This window comes from Triticum urartu, chromosome 6, assembly GCF_003073215.2.
Source record: "Triticum urartu cultivar G1812 chromosome 6, Tu2.1, whole genome shotgun sequence".
Taxonomy (NCBI): Eukaryota; Viridiplantae; Streptophyta; class Magnoliopsida; order Poales; family Poaceae; genus Triticum; species Triticum urartu.
This window is the reverse complement of record NC_053027.1, coordinates 159,105,339-159,129,048: the sequence shown is the minus strand read 5'-3', so window position 1 is coordinate 159,129,048 and position 23,710 is coordinate 159,105,339.

Sequence of the window (23,710 nt, the reverse complement as noted above, 5' to 3'; positions counted from 1 at the left end):
CAGGGCATGTTGTGATGTGATATGGTCAAGGCATGATGCTAAATTTTATTGTATGAGATGATCATGTTTTGTAACCGAGTTATCGGCCACTGGCAGGAGCCATATGGTTGTTGCTTTATTGTATGCAATGCAATCGCGATGTAATGCTTTACTTTATCACTAAGCGGTAGCGATAGTCGTGGAAGCATAAGATTGGCGAGACAACAACGATGCTACGATGGAGATCAAGGTGTCGCGCCGGTGACGATGGTGATCATGACGGTGCTTCGGAGATGGAGATCACAGGCACAAGATGATGATGGCCATATCATATCACTTATATTGATTGATTGCATGTGATGTTTATCTTTTATGCATCTTATCTTGCTTTGATTGATGGTAGCATTATAAGATGATCTCTCACTAAATTGATTGATGGTAGCATCTTATCTTGCTTTGATTGATGGTATGCACCGTTGCCAAAGTTTGTCGTGCCCAGACACCACGTGATGATCGGGTGTGATAAGCTCTACGTCCATCTACAACGGGTGCAAGCCAATTTTTGCACACGCAGAATACTCAGGTTAAACTTGACGAGCCTAGCATATGCAGATATGGCCTCGGAACACGAAGACCAAAAGGTCGAGCCTGAATCATATAGTAGATATGATCAACATAACGATGTTCACCATTGAAAACTACTCCATCTCACGTGATGACCAGTTATGGTTTAGTTGATTTGGATCACGTGATCACTTAGAGGATTAGAGGGATGTCTATCTAAGTGGGAGTTCTTTAAAATTTGATTAATTGAACTTAAATTTATCATGAACTTAGTCCCTGATAGTATCTTTCTTGTTTATATTGATTGTAGATAGATGGCTCGTGTTGTTGTTCCGTTGAATTTTAATGCGTTCCTTGAGAAAGCAAAGTTGAAAGATGATGGTAGCAATTACACGGACTGGGTCCGTAACTTGAGGATTATCCTCATTGCTGCACAGAAGAATTACGTCCTGGAAGCACCGCTAGGTGCCAGGCCTGCTACTGGAGCAACACCAGATGTTATGAACGTCTGGCAGAGCAAAGCTGATGACTACTCGATAGTTCAGTGTGCCATGCTTTACGGCTTAGAATCAGGACTTCAACGACGTTTTGAACGTCATGGAGCATATGAGATGTTCCACGAGTTGAAGTTAATATTTCAAGAAAATACCCGGATTGAGAGATATGAAGTCTCCAATAAGTTCTATAGCTGCAAGATGGAGGAGAACAGTTCTGTCAGTGAGCATATACTCAAAATGTCTGGGTATAATAATCACTTGATTCAATTGGGAGTTAATCTTCCAGATGATTGCGTCATTGACAGAATTCTCCAATCACTGCCACCAAGCTACAAGAGCTTCGTGATGAACTATAATATGCAAGGGATGAATAAGACTATTCCCGAGCTCTTCGCAATGCTGAAAGCCGCGGAGGTAGAAATCAAGAAGGAGCATCAAGTGTTGATGGTCAACAAGACCACTAGTTTCAAGAAAAAGGGCAAAGGGAAGAAGAAGGGGAACTTCAAAAAGAACGGCAAGCAAGTTGCTACTCAAGAGAAGAAACGCAAGTCTGGACCTAAGCCTGAAACTGAGTGCTTCTACTGCAAGCAGACTGGTCACTGGAAGCGGAACTGCCCCAAGTATTTGGCGGATAAGAAGGATGGCAAGGTGAACAAAGGTATATGTGATATACATGTTATTGATGTGTACCTTACTAGAGCTCGCAGTAGCACCTGGGTATTTGATACTGGTTCTGTTGCTAATATTTGCAACTCGAAACAGGGACTACGGATTAAGCGAACACTGGCAAAGGACGAGGTGACGATGCGCGTGGGAAATGGTTCCAAAGTCGATGTGATCGCGGTCGGCACGCTACCTCTACATCTACCTTCGGGATTAGTATTAGACCTAAATAATTGTTATTTGGTGCCAGCGTTGAGCATGAACATTATATCTGGATCTTGTTTGATGCGAGACGGTTATTCATTTAAATCAGAGAATAATGGTTGTTCTATTTATATGAGCAATATCTTTTATGGTCATGCACCTTTGAAGAGTGGTCTATTTTTGATGAATCTCGACAGTAGTGATACACATATTCATAATGTTGAAGCCAAAAGATGCAGAGTTGATAATGATAGTGCAACTTCTTTGTGGCACTGCCGTTTAGGTCATATCGGTGTAAAACGCATGAAGAAACTCCATACTGATGGGCTTTTGGAACCACTTGATTATGAATCACTTGGTACTTGTGAACCGTGCCTCATGGGCAAGATGACTAAAACACCGTTCTTCGGTACTATGGAGAGAGCAACAGATTTGTTGGAAATCATACATACAGATGTATGTGGTCCCATGAATATTGAGGCTCGTGGCGGATATCGTTATTTTCTCACCTTCACAGATGATTTAAGCAGATATGGGTATATCTACTTAATGAAACATAAGTCTGAAACATTTGAAAAGTTCAAAGAATTTCAGAGTGAAGTTGAAAATCATTGTAACAAGAAAATAAAGTTTCTACGATCTGATCGTGGAGGAGAATATTTGAGTTACGAGTTTGGTGTACATTTGAAAAATTGTGGAATAGTTTCGCAACTCACGCCACCCGGAACACCACAGCGTAATGGTGTGTCCTAACGTCGTAATCATACTTTATTAGATATGGTGCAATCTATGATGTCTCTTACAGATTTACCGCTATCGTTTTGGGGTTATGCTCTAGAGACGGCCGCATTCACGTTAAATAGGGCACCATCAAAATCCATTGAGACGACGCCTTATGAACTATGGTTTGGCAAGAAACCAAAGTTGTCGTTTCTTAAAGTTTGGGGCTGCGATGCTTATGTGAAAAAGCTTCAACCTGATAAGCTCGAACCCAAATCGGAGAAATGTGTCTTCATAGGATACCCAAAGGAGACTGTTGGGTACACCTTCTATCACAGATCCGAAGGCAAGACATTCGTTGCTAAGAATGGATCCTTTCTAGAAAAGGAGTTTCTCTCGAAAGAAGTGAGTGGGAGGAAAGTAGAACTTGACGAGGTAACTGTACCTGCTCCCTTATTGGAAAGTAGTACATCACAGAAAACTGTTTCAGTGACACCTACACCAGTTAGTGAGGAAGCTAATGATGATGATCATGAAACTTTAGATCAAGATACTACTGAACTTCGTAGATCAACCAGAGTGAGATCCGCACCAGAGTGGTACGGAATCCTGTTCTGGAAGTCATGCTACTAGATCATGATGAACCTACGAACTATGAAGAAGCGATGATGAGCCCAGATTACGCAAAATGGCTTGAAGCCATGAAATCTGAGATGGGATCCATGTATGAGAACAAAGTATGGACTTTGGTTGACTTGCCCAATGATCGGCAAGCAATTGAGAATAAATGGATCTTCAAGAAGAAGACTGACGCTGACTGTAATATTACTGTCTATAAAGCTCGACTTGTCGCAAAAGGTTTTCGACAAGTTCAAGGGATTGACTACGATGAGACCTTCTCACCCGTAGCGATGCTTAAGTCTGTCCGAATCATGTTAGCAATTGCCGCATTTTATGATTATGAAACTTGGCAGATGGATGTCAAAACTGAATTCCTGAATGGATTTCTGTAAGAAGAGTTGTATATGATGCAACCAGAAGGTTTTGTCGATCCAAAGGGAGCTAACAAAGTATGCAAGCTCCAGAGATCCATTTATGGACTGGTGCAAGCCTCTCGGAGTTGGAATAAACGCTTTGATAGTGTGATCAAAGCATTTGGTTTTATACAGACTTTTGGAGAAGCCTGTATTTACAAGAAAGTGAGTGGGAGCTCTGTAGCATTTCTGATATTATATGTAGATGACATATTACTGATTGGAAATGATATAGAATTTCTGGATAGCATAAAGGGATACTTGAATAAGAGTTTTTCAATGAAAGACCTCGGTGAAGCTGCTTATATATTAGGCATTAAGATCTATAGAGATAGGTCAAGACGCCTAATTGGACTTTCACATAGCACATACCTTGACAAAGTTTTGAAAAAGTTCAAAATGGATCAAGCAAAGAAAGGGTTCTTGCCTGTGTTACAAGGTGTGAAATTGAGTAAGACTCAAAGCCCGACCACTGCAGAAGATAGAGAGAAAATGAAAGATGTTCCCTATGCTTCAGCCATAGGCTCTATCATGTATGCAATGCTGTGTACGAGACCTGATGTGTGCCTTGCTATAAGTTTAGCAGGGAGGAACCAAAGTAATCCAGGAATGGATCACTGGACAGCGGTCAAGAAAAACCGGATACGTGTTTACATTAAACGGTGGAGCTGTCAGTTGGTGCAGTTCTAAACAAAGCATCGTAGCGGGATCTACATGTGAAGCGGAATACATAGCTGCTTCGGAAGCAGCAAATGAAGGAGTCTGGACGAAGGAGTTCATATCCGATCTAGGTGTCATACCTAGTGCATCGGGTCCAATGAAAATCTTTTGTGACAATACTGGTGCAATTGCCTTGGCAAAGGAATCCAGATTTCACAAGAGAACCAAGCACATCAAGAGACGCTTCAATTCCATCCGGGATCTAGTCCAGGTGGGAGACATAGAGATTTGCAAGATACATACGGATCTGAATGTTGCAGACCCGTTGACTAAGCCTCTTCCATGAGCAAAACATGATCAGCACCAAGGCTCCATGGGTGTTAGAATCATTACAGTGTAATCTAGATTATTGACTCTAGTGCAAGTGGGATACTGAAGGAAGTATGCTCTAGAGGCAATAATAAATTTATTATTTATTTCCTCATATCATGATAAATTTTATTATTCATTCTAGAATTGTATTAACTGGAAACATAATACATGTGTGAATACATAGACAAACAGAGTGTCACTAGTATGCCTCTACTTGACTAGCTCGTTAATCAAAGATGGTTATGTTTCCTAACCATAGACAAAATAGTTGTTATTTGATTAATGGGATCACATCATTAGTTGAATGATCTGATTGACATGACCCATTCCATTAGCTTAGCACCCGATCGTTTAGTATGTTGCTATTGCTTTCTTCATGACTTATACATGTTCCTATGACTATGAGATTATGCAACTCCCGTTTACCGGAGGAACACTTTGGGTGCTACCAAACGTCACAACGTAACTGTGTGATTATAAAGGAGTACTACAGGTGTCTCCAAAGGTAGATGTTGGGTTGGCGTATTTCGAGATTAGGATTTGTCACTCCGATTGTCGGAGAGGTATCTCTGGGCCCTCTCGGTAATGCACATCACATAAGCCTTGCAAGCATTACAACTAATATGTTAGTTGTGAGATGATGTATTACGGAACGAGTAAAGAGACTTGCAGGTAACGAGATTGAACTAGGTATTGGATACCGACGATCGAATCTCGGGCAAGTAACATACCGATGACAAAGGGAACAACGTATGTTGTTATGCGGTCTGACCGATAAAGATCTTCGTAGAATATGTAGGAGCTAATATGGGCATCCAGGTCCCGCTATTGGTTATTGACCGGAGATGTGTCTCGGTCATGTCTACATTGTTCTCGAACCGCAGGGTCCGCACGCTTAACGTTACGATGACAGTTATTATGAGTTTATGCATTTTGATGTACCGAAGTTAGTTCGGAGTCCCGGATGTGATCACGGACATGACGAGGAGTATCGAAATGGTCGAGACATAAATATTGATATATTGGACGGCTATATTCGGACACCGGAAGTGTTCCAGGCGATTTCGGAGAAAACCGGAGTGCCGGAGGGGTTACCGGAACCCCCCGGGGAAGCAATGGGCCTTATTGGGCCTGAAGGGAGAGAGAGGGCAGCAGCCCAAGAGGTGCCCCCCCCCTCAAGGGAGTCCGAATTGGACTAGGAGGGGAGGGCGCGGCCCCCCTTTCCCTCTCCCTCTCCCTCCCTTTCCTCCCCCCCCAAGTTTGTTGGACTAGGAAAGGGGAGTCCTACTCCCACTAGGAGGAGGACTCCCCCTCCCTTGGCGCGCCCCATAGGCCGGCCGGCCTCCCCCTTGCTCCTTTATATACGGGGGCAGGGGGGCACCCTAGAACACACAAGTTGATCCTCCTGATCGTTCCTTAGCCGTGTGCGGTGCCCCCTGCCACCATATTCCACCTCGGTCATACCGTTGTAGTGCTTAGGCGAAGCCCTGCGTCAGTAGAACATCATCATCGTCACCACGCCGTCGTGCTGACAGAACTCATCCCCGAAGCTTTGCTGGATTGGAGCCCGGGGAGCGTCATCGAGCTGTACGTGTGCTAAGAACTCGGAGGTGCCGGAGTAACGGTGCTTGGATCGGTCAGATCGGGAAGACGTACGACTACTTCCTCTACGTTGTGTCAACGCTTCCGCAGTCGGTCTGCGTGGGTACGTAGACAACACTCTCCCCTCTCGTTGCTATGCATCACCATGATCTTGCGTGTGCATAGGAAAATTTTGAAATTACTACGTTTCCCCAACATCCTCTTCTCGCTCTCTTTTGCGAATAGGATAGCCACCATATATGCTAGTCACTTGCTGCAGCTCCATTTATATTTACCTTGCCTTACCTATAAGCTTAAATAGTCTTGATCGCGAGGGTGCGAGATTGCTGAGTCCCTGTGGCTCATAGATTACTATTATACCAGATGCAGGGCCTGATGATTCCGCTCCAGGTGACGCGCTCGAGCTCAAGTGGGAGTTCGACGAGGACTCTCAACGTTATTATGTTTCCTTTCCTGATGATCAGTAGTGGTGCCCAGTTGGGGATGATCGGGACCATGTCGCATGTTGGGTTATCTTTTATTTTGGCGCCGTAGTCGGGCCATGAATGTTTTGGATGATGTAATGTTATTTATGTACCTTGATTGACGTGGCAAGTGTAAGCCAACTATGTTATCTCCCCTTTATTATTATATTACATGGGATGTGTAAAGATTACCTTACTTGCGACATATGCCTTCAATGCGATTATGTCTCTAAGTCGTGCCTCGACACGTGGGAGCTATAGTCGCATCGAGGGTGTGACAAGTTGGTATCAGAGCCTTCCCCGACCTTAGGATCCCCATTGCTTGATCGTTTTTAGCAGCTGAGTTGTGTCTAGAAAAATGTTTTGAGTCATTTAGGAATTATATATCGGAGAGTTTAGGAATTCTTTTTTACTTCCCAGTCTCCTCATCGCTCTGGTAAGGCATCCTGACATAGAGTTTTGACTCTTCTCTTCTTAAATTTCACTAAAAAAAATTTAGGATCACGCGGGTATCTTGGAATCGTCCCGATGGTTTTATGATGAGAACATTGTCTTGGTGCCTCCTATCAGGGGTTTTGTGGAAGTGTCCCGCGGAGTTGAGCTCTGAGGTGTTGTCGTCATAATTTTATCGTTGCAATTCTGGAATACCTGAGTTTAGTATGCCGACATCGAAAATCTCTTTTATGCAATTCGTTGGTGAGATAACCTCGACGCCACCCAGTACTGGGGCGGGAGTTCGGGAGTATCGCCATAATTTGTATAACGGATGCTTTTCGAAGGTTGAGGTAGATGGTTTCCGAAGTTTTTTCTCGGTTATGTGTTGAAGGATGGATACAGCTGGATGTAGGATTTGCTAGAATTGGGTGAGATATTATGCTTCCCCTGTATCCCCAACACCTGATTGCATAACCGGAAAGGTTCGGGAGTTTCATAGGTGGGAATTCTAGTAGCTCTAGTTCTTCTTCCATGGATATTGGTTTGAGATTGGGATTTCTTACTGATTATTCGTTCTTGATCCGTACCTTGTTGATTTATTTCTCTACCTGAATTCTAAGTGGCTTCTCAATTATGGATATGTGACCATTTCAAGAGGAATGCATTCGTTCATTTTGTTCGGATGTGAAGACTATATGTTGCAATTTTCATTCCGTTGGATTCAGCTTCAATATTTGTCTATCAATGTGCTAATGGTGGTCAACCTCTTCAGGATGGCTCCTCCAACGCGCACGACTCCGAATCCTGATCCGCCACCACCTCCACCTCCTCCGGAGGCATGGCAAGCTGTGATGGCCGCAACCAATGCAAACACACAGTTGATCATGCAAATTCTTCAAGAGCGCAATCAAGGCAACCAAGGGAACCAAGGCAACAATCAGAATCACTCTGCTACACTCAACCAGTTCCTTGATAACGGGCCAAAGACTTTCAGCAATTGTGTTGAGGCAACCGATGCTGACGATTGGCTTGTGGACCTGTGCAAGCATTTCGAGTGCAGTAACGTCAGGCCTGAGGACTTTGTCAAGTTCGCTTCCTTCCAACTCAAAGATCAAGCTGCAGAATGGTTCCAGCAGTACAAGGATTCTAGAGGTGGACGTGTTATCACTTGGGATGAATTCCGTCAAGATTTCAGAGCTCACCATATCCCTCAGAGCGTGGTTGAAAGCAAGCGTAAGGAATTCCGCAACCTGTAGCAAGGCTCTTTGTCTGTCTATGACTACAAAAAGTTGTTTCAGAAGCTTGCCCGCTTTGCCAAGCAGGACGTCCCTGATGAGAAGAGCATGATATACCAGTTCCGGGGTGGTCTCAAAGAAGAAATCCAGCTAGCTCTTGTTCTCTTGGAGACCTTGAGGTACGATGAGTTCTACAACATGGCACTGAAGCAAGAGGCCGCTCAATTGAGGTGTGATGCTTCCAAGAAGCGAGTCAGAGATGTTACTCCTTCTTCCTCTACTCAAGTGGCCAAGCAGCAGAAGTATTGGCTTCCTCCTCCTCCGTTCCGTCAGCCGTATCAGCAGAAGAGCAAAGGTGGCAGTGGATCTTCCCACCCACCCAACCCTGGCTTTCAGAACAAGACTTCGTCTCAAGCTCCAAGATCGAGTGCTCTGTATCACCGTCCGCTTTCAGAGGTCACGTGCAACAAGTGCCAACAGAAGGGTCACTATGCCAACAAGTGCTTCAACCAGAGGCGTCTTCCTCCTCCTCCTGTCAGATCGGCAAGTACAGCTGTGGTCAAGCATAACCCCAAGTCCGCCAAGGTCAACTTGATGAATGCAGCTCAGGCAGAGGACTCATCAGATGTCATTATGGGTAACCTTCCTGTTAACGATATCCCTGCAAAAGTTCTTTTTGACACTGGTGCATCGCATTGTTTTATCTCGAGGCCATTTGTTTCTAAGCATGAGTTGCCTTTACAAGATTTGCCTAGACAGTTATCTGTGGTTTCTCCGGGTAAATTCATGAATGCAAGCTCTATCGCCCCGGATGTTACTATCATGTTGGGCGACTACAAGTTTCTCTCTTCTCCGGTGGTTCTTGGTAACTCGGATATTGATCTTATTCTCGGGATGGATTGGCTTTCTAAGCACAAGGCTCGGCTTGATTGTGCTGCCAGGCAGATTCAATTGACTCATTCGTCTGAGGATGTAATTGTCTTTGCCGCTCGTGATGATACCATCCATCTGTTTTCTCTCAATGAGAAGGGTGAACTGGATGCTATCTCGCAAATTCCAGTCGTTTGCGAATATCAAGACGTCTTTCCATAAGAGCTTCTAGGAATGCCTCCACACCGGTCAGTTGAATTCGTTATTGATCTTGAGCCTGGCACGGAACCTGTACGCAAACGGCCTTACAAGCTCGGACCTGAAGAGTTGAAGGACCTGAAGAAGCAACTCGATATTCAAGAAAGAATGGGTCTCATCTGGTCTAGTTCTTCTCCGTGGGGTTGTGGTGTTCTTTTTGTGAAGAAGAAGGATGGAACGGACCGACTTTGTGTTGATTACCGTCCATTGAACAAGAAGACCATCAAGAACAAATACCCACTTCCCAACATCAATGAGCTGTTCGAACAACTCAAAGGTGCCCAAGTATTCTCCAAGCTTGATCTCTGTATGGGTTATCATCAGATTCGAATCCGTGAGCAAGATATTCCCAAGACGGCTTTCAGGACAAGCTATGGTTCATACGAATACACTGTCATGTCTTTTGGCCTCGTCAACATTCCTCCGACTTTCTCTCGCATGATGAACTTCATCTTCAACGCCTACACCAATGACTTCGTTTTGGTCTATCTCGACGACATTCTGGTTTTCTCGAAGAACAAGGAAGATCATGCCAAGCTCTTGCATTTGGTACTCGATAAGCTCAGAGAACATCAGTTCTATGCCAAGTTCTCCAAGTGTGAATTTTGGCTCGATGAGGTTCTTCATCTTGGTCATATCATCTCTGCCAAAGGCATTGCCGTGAATCCTGAGAAGGTGTCTGCAATTGTGAATTGGGAACCTCCTCAGAACGTGAAGCAACTCCGTAGCTTCCTCGGTCTCGCAAGCTACTGTCGAAGATTCATTGAAAACTTTTCTAAGATCGCGAAGCCTCTCTATAATCTTCTCCAGAAGCACGTCAAGTACGTTTGGTCTCCGGAGTGTGACATTGCTTTCAACACTTTGAAAGAGAAATTGATCACTGCTCCAGTTCTAACTCCGCCTGATGAATCCAAACCGTATGAGGTCTTTTGTGATGTCTCTCTCCAAAGTCTTGGCGCAGTGTTGATGCAAGAGAAGAAAGTTGTTGCTTATACCTCTCGCCAGTTGAAGCCCAATGAGAAGAACTACCCCACTCATGATCTCGAGTTGGCGGCAGTTGTGCATGCTCTTTTGACTTGGAGACATCTCTTATTGGGAAGAAAAGTGGACATTTTCACTGATCACAAGAGTCTCAAGTACATCTTCACTCAGCCTAATCTTAACCTCAGGCAAACTCGATGGGTCGAAATGATTCAAGAGTATAATCCGAGTATCGAGTATACTCCAAGCAAGGCCAATGTGATTGCTGACGCATTGAGCAGGAAGGCTTATTGCAACAGTCTGATTCTCAAGCCTTATCAACCCGAGCTTTGTGAAGCTTTCTGCAAACTTAATCTGCAAGTTGTTCCTCAAGGTTTCCTCGCCAACCTTCAAGTCTCTCCTACCTTGGAAGACCTGATTCGCCAAGCTCAGCTTCTTGATGCTATGGTGAAAAAGGTGAAGATTGGGATTGCCAAGAGTCAACCCAAGTACAAGTGCTACCGCCTTGATGACAAGGATACTCTCTTCTTCGAGGATCGTATTGTTGTGCCCAAAGGTGACCTCCGTAAAGTGATCATGAACGAGGCTCACAATTCTCTCCTCTCCATCCACCCTGGGAGTACGAAGATGTATCAGGACCTTAAGCAGGCTTATTGGTGGACTCGAATGAAGCGCGAGATTGCTCAGTTCGTGAATGAATGTGATGTCTGCAGAAGAGTGAAGGCAAAACACCAAAGGCCAGCTGGTCTCCTCCAACCTCTTGCCATTCCAGAATGGAAGTTTGACCACATTGAGATGGACTTCGTGACTAGGTTTCCAAAGTCCAAGCATGGCAATGATGCTATATTCGTTGTCATCGACGAACTAACCAAAGTGGCTCACTTTCTGCCTATCAAAGAGTCAATCACCGCAGCTCAATTGGCGGAACTCTATACCTCTCTAATTGTCTCTCTGCATGGTATTCCACAAGTGATCTCTTCAGACCGTGGCAGCATCTTTACCTCCAAGTTTTGGGATTCTTTTCAGAAGGCCATGGGCACCAACATCCGCTTCAGCACAGCTTTCTATCCTCAAACTAGCGGTCAAGTCGAGCGTGTCAACCAGATTCTTGAAGATATGCTCAGAGCTTGTGTGATCTCCTTCGGCATGAAGTGGGAGGATTGTCTTCCTTATGCTGAATTCTCCTACAACAACTGTTTTCAAGCAAGTTTGGGCAAGGCCCCATTCGTAATTCTGTATGGCAGGAAGTGCCATACCCCTCTCAACTGGTCTGAAACCGGTGAACGTCAGCTTTTGGGTAATGACTTAATCACAGAGGTAGAGGAAATGTGCAAAGTCATTTGAGATAACCTCAAAGCAGCCCAATCCCGCCAGAAGAGCTACTATGACAGTAAGCACCGTGATTTGGCTTTCGAGATCGGAGATCATGTTTACCTCCGCGTTTCTCCTATGAAAGGTACTCGTCGCTTCGGTATCAAAGGGAAGCTTGCCCCTAGATTCGTGGGACCTTTCAAGATTGTCAGCAAGAGAGGCGATCTCGCCTATCAACTCGAGCTTCCTTCAAACTTTGCAAATGTTCATGATGTGTTCCATGTCTCTCAGCTCCGAAAGTGCTTCAAGACTCCTGACCGCACCATCAACTTCGAGGACATTGAGCTCCAAGAAGATCTCTCCTATCGTGAGCACCCAGTGGCTATTCCTGAAGAGACTGAACGCGAGACTCGCAATAAGTCAATCGAATTCCTCAAAGTCAAGTGGTCACATCATTCCGACCGTGAAGCTACCTGGGAACGCGAGGATCACCTCCGTTCTGAGTACCCGGCGTTCTTTCAGTCCTAGATCTCGGGACGAGATCCTTTCGTAGTGGTGGAGTGTTGTAACACCCCGGATGTATTTTTCCCAATTTGTACTCCAACTCTTGCCGTTTCCGGCGTTAAGTTATTTTATTTTCTCGGGTTCTGGTTTTTGTCTCCGTGTGTTGTTGTCGTTGTCATGCATCTCATATCATGTCTTCATGTGCATAGCATTTGCATACGTGTTCGTCTCATGCATTCGAGCATTTTCCCCGTTGTCCGTTTTGCATTCCGGCGCTTCGTTCTCCTCCGGTGGTCATTTCTAGCTTTCTTTCGTGTGTGGGGATTAAACATTTCCGGATTGGACCGAGACTTGCCAAGCGGCCTTGATTTACTACCGGTAGACCGCCTGTCAAGTTTCGTATCATTTGGACTTCGTTTGATACTCCAACGGTTAACCAAGGGACCGAAAAGGCCTCATGTGTGTTGCAGCCCAACACCCCTCCAATTTGGCCCAACACCCACCAAAACCCTCTCCATCATCTAGAGCGTTCGATCACGATCGTGTGGCCGAAAACCGCACCTCATTTGGACTCTCCTAGCTCCCTCTATGCCTATAAATAGGTCCTCGAAAATCCCGGGTCTCTCCTCCCCCAAACCCTAGATCTCTCCCTCTCCTCGCGACCGGACAAAAATCCCGCCACCGGACATGTCCATTTCCACCCCGCCGCCGCCACTTGTCGCCATCTGATTCGCCCGCCCGGGCGCCCACTCCGCCGCCGCCGCCAGGGCCCGCGGGGCCCGCGTCCGGCCCTCCCGGCCCGAAGAGCCAGCGCCGCCCGCGCCTCCTCTTCCCCGTCGCCAGTCCCTTGCGCCGCCGCCGCCATCGTCGCGCCCCTCGCCGGTGTCGACGGCCTCCACCGCCGCCCGCTCCGGCCGCCTCTCCGGCCGCCCCGCGCGCCCAACGCCGCCGCCTTCGCCGACCACCGCGGCGCCATCGTCGCCTCGCCGCCCCGCGGCCGGGTCCGCCGCCCCGCTGCCCGGCCTCCTCTCCTCTCCGGCAAGCCGCCGGCCTGCCTCCCCGACGAGCTCGCCGGACTTGCCTCGGTCGGCGTGCGCCAGATCCAGATCCGGGCTAACCCTAGGGTTGACCTCGATTTTTTCCCAAGTCCTGAGATTTCAGATCCATGTGCTCCTGTTCATCGCATCATAACTTTGCATCCGTAGCTCCGTTTTTGGCGTATAGCATATCAAAATGTTCACTTCAGAGAGTACATCATTGCATTCCAATGCATCATTTTCATTTGAGCTCATCTTGATGCCCGAAATTCTGTTAGAAGAGGGCTACTTGAGATAATTGTCAGATCTGCTACTCCATTTGCATATTTGTCATTTTTGCCATGATTATTGTGTGCATGATATGCCCATGAGCTCTACATATGTTTTGTTAAGGGTTTTGTCATCTTTCCAAAGGTGCAACCCATGGATTTTTGTGATGTGTGTGGTGACTAGTGCAAGCTTGCGAAGTGAGGCACTTGGTAGTTCTGATTTCAGGGACTTAGTTTTCACTAAGTGCTTGATCTGTTCATTTCATATGGCCATATGTTCATGTTGTTTCCTAGTGATCCGTGCCTCTTTTGAGGATGACCAGTAAGGATGTTTTGTTAATCTTGTAGTGCTCTATCCATCCATGTCTTTGTTTGCAATTATGGAGCACCCTAGCTTGAGTCAATCGAGCTCTAATTTTGCTACTTTGTGAATCTGGGCAGATTGTCAACTTGTTTGCAATTTTGCCGAGGATGTTGTAGTTGATCCGTGCATGCTATGCTATTGTTCTTGCCATGTCTAGCTTGCATTTTGTGTGTTCTTGATAGATGTATGCTTAGCTTTTCAAGTCTTGCACCGTAGTGAGTGCATCGAGCTCGTAAACATGCCTACTTGATATCTGTTTTCAGCATGCTCCAGTTTTCACCAAGTCTGTGATCTGATTATGTTTTTGCCATGTTCACATGCTTGCAATTGTATTTTCTGATCCCTTTTGTCTCAAGGTCACTAAGGGACTTTTGTTAAGCTCTTTGAGTAGCTCCATGCCATGCTTTACTTTGCCATGTTCAGGTCCTGTAGCATGTAATTTTGTTGCTCCGAAGAGAGCTACCTGATCTGAAATTCCAGACAAGTGTTAATTTCACTAAGTCTGATATTTGTTTGCCATATGCATTTTTTGCCATGCTTGTTTGAACCTGTTAATGGATGAATTGGCCGTAGCTCAGTGCTAGACTTTTGTTAAGCATCTTGAATTTATCCCTGCCATGTATTTTCTTGTCATGTTTGGGTGCCGTAGCATGTTCATCTCAATGCATTTAGATGGCTACTTGCTGTAAATCGCAGACCGGTGTCATATTTGTTTTGCTTGCCATTTCCAAACCGTAACTCCGATTCCGACGTTCTTTATATCGTTTTCAAGAGATTTCATCTCATCTTTCCAGTGGCACACTTGGATTTCCATGTTGAGTCCAGGTTCATGTATCCCTTGTCAATTCTCGCATATGCATCCCGCATCGCATCCCGCATAGCATACCATCCTTGCATCATATTGTTTGATCCTTGCACGTGGTTGATTGTGTCCTTGTTGCTTGTTTGTCTTGTTTTGGTAGAGCCGGGAGACGAGTTCGCTAACGAGGAGCCCGTTGAGTTTGCTTTCGAGGATCCAGTCAACTCTGACAACCTTGCAGGCAAGATGATCATACCCTCGAAATCACTACTATCTTTGCTTTGCTAGATGCTCGCTCTTTTGCTATGCCAATGCTACGATGCCTACCACTTGCTTTCAAGACTCCCAAATTGCTATGTCAAACCTCTAACCCACCATGTCCTATGCAAACCGTTGATTGGCTATGTTACCGCTTTGCTCAGCCCCTCTTATAGCGTTGCTAGTTGCAGGTGAAGATTGGAGGCCGTTCCTTGTTGGAACATTTATTTACTTATTGGGATATCATTATATTATCTTGTTATCTTAATGCATCTACATACTTGGTAAAGGGTGGAAGGCTCGGCCTCTCGCCTAGTGTTTTGTTCCACTCTGGCCGCCCTAGTTTCCGTCATATCGGTGTTATGTTCCCGGATTTTGCATTCGTTACGCGGTTGGGTTATAATGGGAACCCCTTGATAGTTCGCCTTGATTAAAGCTTTTCCAGCAATGCCCAACCTTGGTTTTACCATTTGCCACATAGCCTCTTTTCCCTTGGGTTTCCGGAGACCGAGGGTCATCTTATTTAGCCCCCCCGGGCCTATGCTCCTCTGAGTGTTGGTCCAACCAAGTGATGTCTGGGGCTACCAGGGGCAACTCTGGGCTGGCCTACCCGACGTCTGGCTCATCTGAGTGTGCCCTGAGAAAGAGATATGTGCAGCTCCTATCGGGATTTGTCGGCACATTCGGGCGGTGTTGCTGGTCTTGTTTTAACCTGTCGAAGTGTCTTGAAGAACCGAGATACCGAGTCTGATCGGAACGTCTCGGGAGGAGGTCTATTCCTTCGGTGACCGTGAGAGCTTGTCATGGGCTAAGTAGGGACTCCCCTGCAGGGATTTGAACTTTCGAAAGTCGTGCCCGCGGTTATGGGCAGATGGGAATTTGTTAATGTCCGGTTGTAGATAACTTGAACCTTAACTTAACTAAAATGAATTAACTGAGTGTGTTACCATGATGGCCTCTTCTCGGCGGAGTCCGGGAAGTGGACACGGTGTTGGAGTAATGCTTGCGCAGGTTGTCCTCTAGTTTCTCGCTCGCGCTTTGCCTCCTCTTCTCGCTCTCTTTTGCGAATAGGATAGCCACCATATATGCTAGTTGCTTGCTGCAGCTCCACTTATATTTACCTTGCCTTAACTATAAGCTTAAATATTCTTGATCGTGAGGGTGCGAGATTGCTGAGTCCCTGTGGCTCACAGATTACTATTACACCAGATGCAGGGCCTGATGATTCCGCTCCAGGTGACGCGCTCGAGCTCAAGTGGGAGTTCGACGAGGACTCTCAATGTTATTATGTTTCCTTTCCTGATGATCAGTAGTGGTGCCCAGTTGGGGGTGATCGGGACCATGTCGCATGTTGGGTTATCTTTTATTTTGGCGCCGTAGTCGGGACATGAGTGTTTTGGATGATGTAATGTTATTTATGTACCTTGATTGACGTGGCGAGTGTAAGCCAACTATGTTATCTCCCCTTTATTATTATATTACATGGGATGTGTAAAGATTACCTTACTTGCGACATATGCCTTCAATGTGATTATGTCTTTAAGTCGTGCCTCGACACGTGGGAGCTATAGTCGCATCGAGGGTGTTACAATCTCCTCGAGCCATATGGATATGGAGGATGTAGTCCTCAATCCAGACCCCAGGGTCTCTTGTTCCGTCGTACGCCTCTATGCTTACGGGTTTGAATCCCTCTGGAAATTCATGGTCCAGCACCTCGTCGGTGAAACATAGGGGGTGTGCGGCACCCCTGTATTTGGGTGTACCGTGGTGTTCGGATGTTTGTTGTGTTGCATTTTATGTTGGAGCGCGCTTGCATGGTCCATAGATGGATCTGGTTGCGTCGTCCTTTTGATGCGAGCCCTTACGCGGATCGCGTACTGGTTTATGTGCGGCGTCGTTTGCCGCTTTATGTTGGCTATGAGGTCGTCTATCCGACCAGATGGCCGTTTTATTTTTTAATTGTGAAGGATCTAAGGCCTCCTCATCAAATTCAGGTAGCAACTTTCACTTCGGATAGCTCTTGGTGTGGCGATTACTGCTGTACTTCGCTGCAGTGTTGAGTACTTCACTCCATTTGATTTTGAGTGTGTCTTGTGCAGCCTTGAGCCTTTGCTTCTGTTTTTTCAGACTTCTCGCCATGGCAACAAGCCTTTGGTGGGCATTATGTTGCTCCTGGCGGCTGTCCGGTGTGGTGTCGTTCGGACTGTTATCTTCGACGGAGTCAGGTTGTTTGGTTTGATTCACCGTGTTGCCCTGGTCGGGCAATGGTTCACCCTGCTCTATCGCTGGGTCTATATGATCGTTATTTCTGCCGAGGCGGGATTTGGAGCGGCGTTTACGCTGCCGCTTTGACCGCATCTCGAGGGAACAACCTTTCGCTGCGTCCTTCCGTTCCTCATCGTTGTTTTCTTTGGGTGTGTCCACCATGTATACGTCATGTGACGAAGTGGGCGTCCAGTGCCCTGTGGGCAGTGGTTCCTGTTCGTCTCCTGCATCGTCGTCTATACCTTCGATGTCTTCGGAGTCGAAGTCGAGCATGTCGGTTAAGCCGTCGACAGTGGCTATTAAGTGGGTGGTGGGTGGGTGGCGAATTTCTTCGTCATCCGCATCCCAATCCTGCCGGACATAGTTCGGCCAGGATCCTCCTGACAAGGAGAGAGACCTTAACGAGTTCAGTATGTCGCTGAAGGGCGAGTGCTGAAAAACATCTGCAGAGGTAAACTCCATGATCGGCACCCAATCGGATTCGACAGGAACAGGCGCAGGCGGTTCAAAGTCCATGGCCGGAGAAGGATCCGACAGTTTGGCAACACGGCTCTCGTAAAGGGTAAGGTCGATATTCGGCTCAATCACCGCAGAGGGTACGGCCCCCGTGGCGGGGTCTATCCACCCGTCCATGGATGGTGCAACTGGCTCGGAATTGAGGGTGGGAGCGGCTGCCGGTGCGATTTCTTGCACACTGTCCGATGGTAGAGTTAAATCACACTCATCGTGACCGCGTGGCGCACAAGGCATGGGCTCGAATCCGTCGAACAACAATTCTCTGCCGATATAGGCCATGTAGTTTAAGCTTCCAAACCTGACCTGGTGGCCAAGGGCGTAACTTTCGATCTGCTCCAGATGGCCAAGCGAGTTGGCCCGCAGTGCGAAGCCGCCAAACACAAAGATCTGTCCGGGGAGAAAAGTCTCACCATGGACTGCATCGCTATCGATGATCGTAGGAGCCATCAAGCCTAACGGCAATGACACAGAGGAACTCTCAATTAAAGCACCAATGTCGGTGTCAAAACCGGCGGATCTCGGGTAGGGGGTCCCGAACTATGCGTCTAAGGCAGATGGTAACAGGAGGTAGGGGATACGATGTTTTACCCAGGTTCGGGCGCTCTTGATGGAGGTAAAACCCTACATCCTGCTTGATTTATTCTTGATGATATGAGTATTACAAGAGTTGATCTACCACGAGATCAGAGAGGTTAAACCCTAGAAGCTAGCCTATGGTATGATTGTATGTTGTCCTACGGACTAAAACCCTCCGGTTTATATAGACACCGGAGGGGGCTAGGGTTACACAAGGTCGGTTACAAAGGAGGAGATATCCATATCCGTACTGCCTAGCTTGCCTTACACGCCAAGTAGAGTCCTATCCGGACACGGGACGAAGTCTTCAGTCTTGTATCTTCATAGTCCAACAGTCCGGCCAAAGGATATAGTCCGGCTATCCGGAGACCCCCTAATCCAGGACTCCCTCAAGCCCCATCAGGATAAGAGCTAAAAATGGCTTCCTTCACCTCTGTCTCTGAAAAGGGGGCTTCTAGCAGCTCATTTTCAGCAGCTTTTTCAGAAGCAAAGAAAAAATTGTTTTGTAGAGAGAACCCAGAAGGGTTTTCTTTCTTAAACAGGTCTTTGTAGAAGTCACTAGCCACTTTCAGCATCTCATCTACCTCAGTAACATGGTCATTAGGGCCATCAAGGGAGTGAATGAGGGTTTTCCTCCTCCTCTGGTTAGCTACTGCATGGAAGTAAGCAGTATTTCTATTACCCTCCTTAATGTTCCTATCTCTAGACCTTTGTTTGGCTTTGATTTCTTCTTGAAGCCAACTTTTCTTGAGCTCTCCATGGACAAAGTTTAATCTATTACTCTCAGCCTCAGAGAGGTTAGTTGTTTTTGCCTTAATATCTAGAGAATCAAACTCAAGGAGGAGAAGCCTTTTGTATCTTCTAAGATTAGCTTCCTCATTGGAGTTCCACCCTTTGGTAGTTCTTCTAAATCTCCTAATTTTGATCTGCCAATTTTCTAGGGGGCAGCTGCTTCCAGTAGGCTCATTCCAGATTTTTCTGACTAGCTCAGTACAATCTTCTCTAAGCAACCACCACTTTTCAAATTTCAAACTATTGCTCTTTGGAGTTTGGTTAAGACCAGAGTCCCAGAGCAAAGGAGTGTGGTCACTACCACATCTGGGCAGAGCTCTAAACTAGAAAGTGGAAAGAAACTATCTAATTCTATGTCACAGAAAATCCTGTCAATGGTTGACATAATCAAGTCTACTTGATTATTGGCCCAGGTAAATTTCCTAGAAGAAAGTTTAATTTCAAGCAAGCTCCAGATCTCAATCCAGGCATTGAAGCAGTCACTCCATTTATGATTAATGGAACCATTGCTTTTATCTGCAGCATTCCTAACTAAATTAAAATCCCCTCCAATTAGGATGGGAATGTGAGTATCTAGAAATAAGGTATGAAGTTCAGAAATAAAAGCTTCTTTGCCTTCCTCATAAGGAGAGCCATAAACAGTGATAATCCTAAAGGTTTGACCAGTAGTTTTCAAATTAACTAAACAACTAACAGAAAAGTCTAGGTGTGACCAAGCAACAGCCTCAAAAATGCTTAAATCTATTCCCATCAGGATGCCTCTAGCAGATCCTTTGGATGGAAGAACATGCCAGTCAAAATCTCTGTTGCTAATGAGAGATTTAAGAAAAGAAGAGGAAAAACCCTCTTTCTTAGTTTCCTGGAACCCAAGGATGGTAGCATGGGTTTTGTTAATGGTGTCAATAATAAGGGATTTCCTACCAGGAGCAGCAATACCTCTAATATTCCAGAACAGAGCATTCATGGAGAAATGTTGTTCCTAGGGTGCTTGCCCCGTTTATGTCTACAAATAAGAGACCAGAGACCCTCACTTGGCTCAGTAGGGGGGGTCAACGCAGTCTAAACTAGAACTACCATCTAGAGAAAAATTCTCACAAACAGAGCCTTCAGATCTGTTTTGGTCAGGGTAAATAAAGGAAGAGCATTCAATGCCATCATTAAGAGAAGTAACATCTACACCAATCTTAGCAGCAATGGCATTGAAGGAAGGATCATTAAAGTTGGAGAAGGAAGTGTGTTTCATACCCTGGGGTTTTTGCACTTCCAGGTTCTGAACCTCTTTAAGCTGTTGAGCCTTTTCAATAATGGTTCTCTTGTCACCAGCTACCCTGGCACTGGTTCTGGTGGCTTGAACAGGACCCCATTTGGGAAGGTGCTTCTCCTTAGGAAGGGCAGGGAAGTCAGAGTTGTATTTTGAGTCCAAATTTTCTGGGAGTTCAGTTGTTTCAACAAGTGCCTCTTGATCCTCTTATAGATCTACAAAACCTTCTAATCCCATCAGATCATCATCTTCCAGGAGCTCCATTTCCCTGAGGAGGTTGAATCCATCAGTTTCATCAAGCAGAGAATTCAAGATCTTTTCCTGGATGCTGAGTTGAGGAGTGTATGGAGAATCAGGGAGGTGTGTCTTGAGGACTGAAGTGGGTGTAGTTTCTCCAAGCATCTGATTGTGGCCAAAAGACTGTCCTATGATGTTAGGGGCCCCAGAATTGGCAGCAGGACCTTTATTTGATTCAGATCTAGAGCTCCTGTTGGATTCAGCATCTTCAGTAAGATTGATACCAGTTTCAGCTGCAGAGACATATGTACCAGTAGAGGTTGGTGGAGTTGCCAGTTTCAGTGGGGGTTAAGGACTCCACCTCAATGAGTAGCATGTAGATTTTGTTCCCAACTCCAAAAAGCCTTTCAGCAGTGATTTTGGAGGGATGTTTACATAAGATTTTGACCCTAACAGTTTCATAGAATGACTTGAAATTATGCTGCCAATCCACATCCAGTAAGACCCCCAGAGTGGATGTGATTTGACCCAGCATAGTCTAGTCACACCACTTGGGGGTTCAATTTCCTGATCTCGATCCAAGTTTCCTGGAGGCCCTCTTCAGCCTCAATCCTGCCTTTCCAGACTTCAACATTGACTACAACATTGTCTTTTTTGAGACCAAAACAGGGGTATCTAGCAACTTGAACTATTTCAGGAGGGAATTTGACCAAGAATGTCCACTCATCTAGGGCATTGATTGGCCAGGGCCAGTTGGTTTTGTAAATGTCTGCAAACTCAGTGGCAAGTTCCTGCTTGGTCACTTCACTAGCTTCTACCAGAACAATCCCCACATTCTTTAGGGAGCCATGACGCTGAGCATTTTCATCAGGTGGGTCTATGTGGTAGAACCCTAATCCTGGAGCAGCACTTCTAACATATCTAGCAGAACTGTGGGTTTTCCTTCTGACAGGGCAATTCTCAACTTTATGGGTAACCATTTTGCAGATAAGACAACTCTTGGGCTTGACACATTTATCCAAATGATGCCCTTGTTCCCCACAGTTGTAGCAGATCACCTCAGAGTATGCCATAAGGCCCGAAGCAGGGGCAGGAGCAGTTTTCTAGATGTCCTGTCTCTTCTTTTGCTAATTCTTACCTTGAGATTTCCCACTGATCTGAGAGTCAGAACAACCATCAGATTGATCTTGGGCAATTACAGGAGCCTGCCCAGATTGTGCCCCCATTTGGGGCGGAGGTGGGCCGTACCACTGCCCAACCGGCGCTCCCCCCATTGTGATAGAGGAAATTCATCGGAGTTCCTGGTTCCTTCTCATCCTCCAGCTAGATGTTGTCTCTTAGGAAGTAGAAATAACCACCAGACATCTCAATTGAAGCAGATTGCAAGCCTAATTTCAATCTTCTACATGTTTGGGGGAGAGGTAAGGTAGGGGATCCACCTGCTTCGGCTCCGGTGGCGTGCTGGTGGGCATGAGTCCAGTCAATCATTCCCATCTCGCAGCACGGCGTGGATCTCCTGAATTCACTTCTCCTTTCGCCCATCGAACGAACGCAACCGGTAGCTCCCTGGGGTGGGGCATCCTATGCTTGTCCAAGAAATCTCCTTTGAAGTAGATCCGCATGGCTAGATCCAGCAGCTCCCAATCCAGATGATCCTTGCACATCCGAGCATACCTGCGCGAGTGAGAGAACGGATTTGGTCCCTCCTCGGCTTCCTCCCTCGCAGTTTCCTCCTCTGCTTCCCTCCATTCGCGCATGCACTGGGTCCAGGAGAGAGCGTCGTCGCAGATCCGCATCGCCCGCTCCCTCCATCTCCTCCCTCGAGTCTCCCGCAGCACTGCCGGCGCGACGGAGTTGAGCAGCTGGAGCATCCGCGGGAAGGCTTTGTAGACATGTGGGAGATGCATCTTGTACATCTGCCTGTCTTCCAGCCATTCCCCTGTGGATCTGGCCGGCGACTCCATGGGGCGCGCGAGTGGACTTTCTGAGGAGGGAAGACGCGCCCGGAGTCAGGAGGCGGGGGGTGGCGGCGAGATCTATGGTGGTGGCGAGGGTGGAGGTAGTGGCGGGGGCGGCGGCGAGGGTGGAGGTGGTGGCGGGGGCGAAGGGGATCGCGAGAGCGGTCCTGCGAGAGCGGTCATCTATTTGCCAATTATGTGAACTAAACAGTCAACATATAAAATAATTTAAATAAATAAATATATATAATATAGTTAGAAGGGAAACATAAGTTTGACCCGGCGTTCCTATTCTTATATAGAAAAATAGAACAGACCTCTGCGTTTTCTTCAAAAAAATACATAAATTGGGCTGCCAAAAATAAAACCTCGGATGGGAGGTCCATAGGCCGGTCGATACATGACGGCCCTAAGAAAATACAAACAGGCCTATGGACCTCCCATCCGAGGTCGTGGGCTGCGCATGTTAAAAATGAAAGCCTAGATGGGCAGCTCAGAACCACGTCCAACACTTGCCAAAACTTCGTCCCTCGTTTTCTCTGTGTTTCGCACACTCGACATTGTGTGGGCATTTTGACTATGCATCATATGAAGATGTGCTATGCATGAATGTTGATCAGCATGATGTTAACTGGCTGGTAGTTCCATTTTCGACCATGAATAAAACTTCCAACATGATGTTAACCCTATTTGAAAAGGCCGTGTTAATATAAATGCTCTGCCTCTAAAAGTTGCAGTTTCTTATCTGAAACTGAAACTTGCAGTTTCTTCTCTGAGAATCACATTGTCTGCACTTTTATACTCCTATGAAACTACAATTTTTAAGTACTAAAAATTGATCTCTAGAATTCATAAAATACTTCATATGCTCAATACTGCAAATCTGAAATTCAAAAGACATTCATATCTGAAAGTACTCTCAAAAATACACAACACAAAACACAATTCACAACCTGCAAATACTGACAACCCTAAGCTCCTCCTGACAATTCACAACCTGCCCGACTATTGGGCTGGGGGGCAGC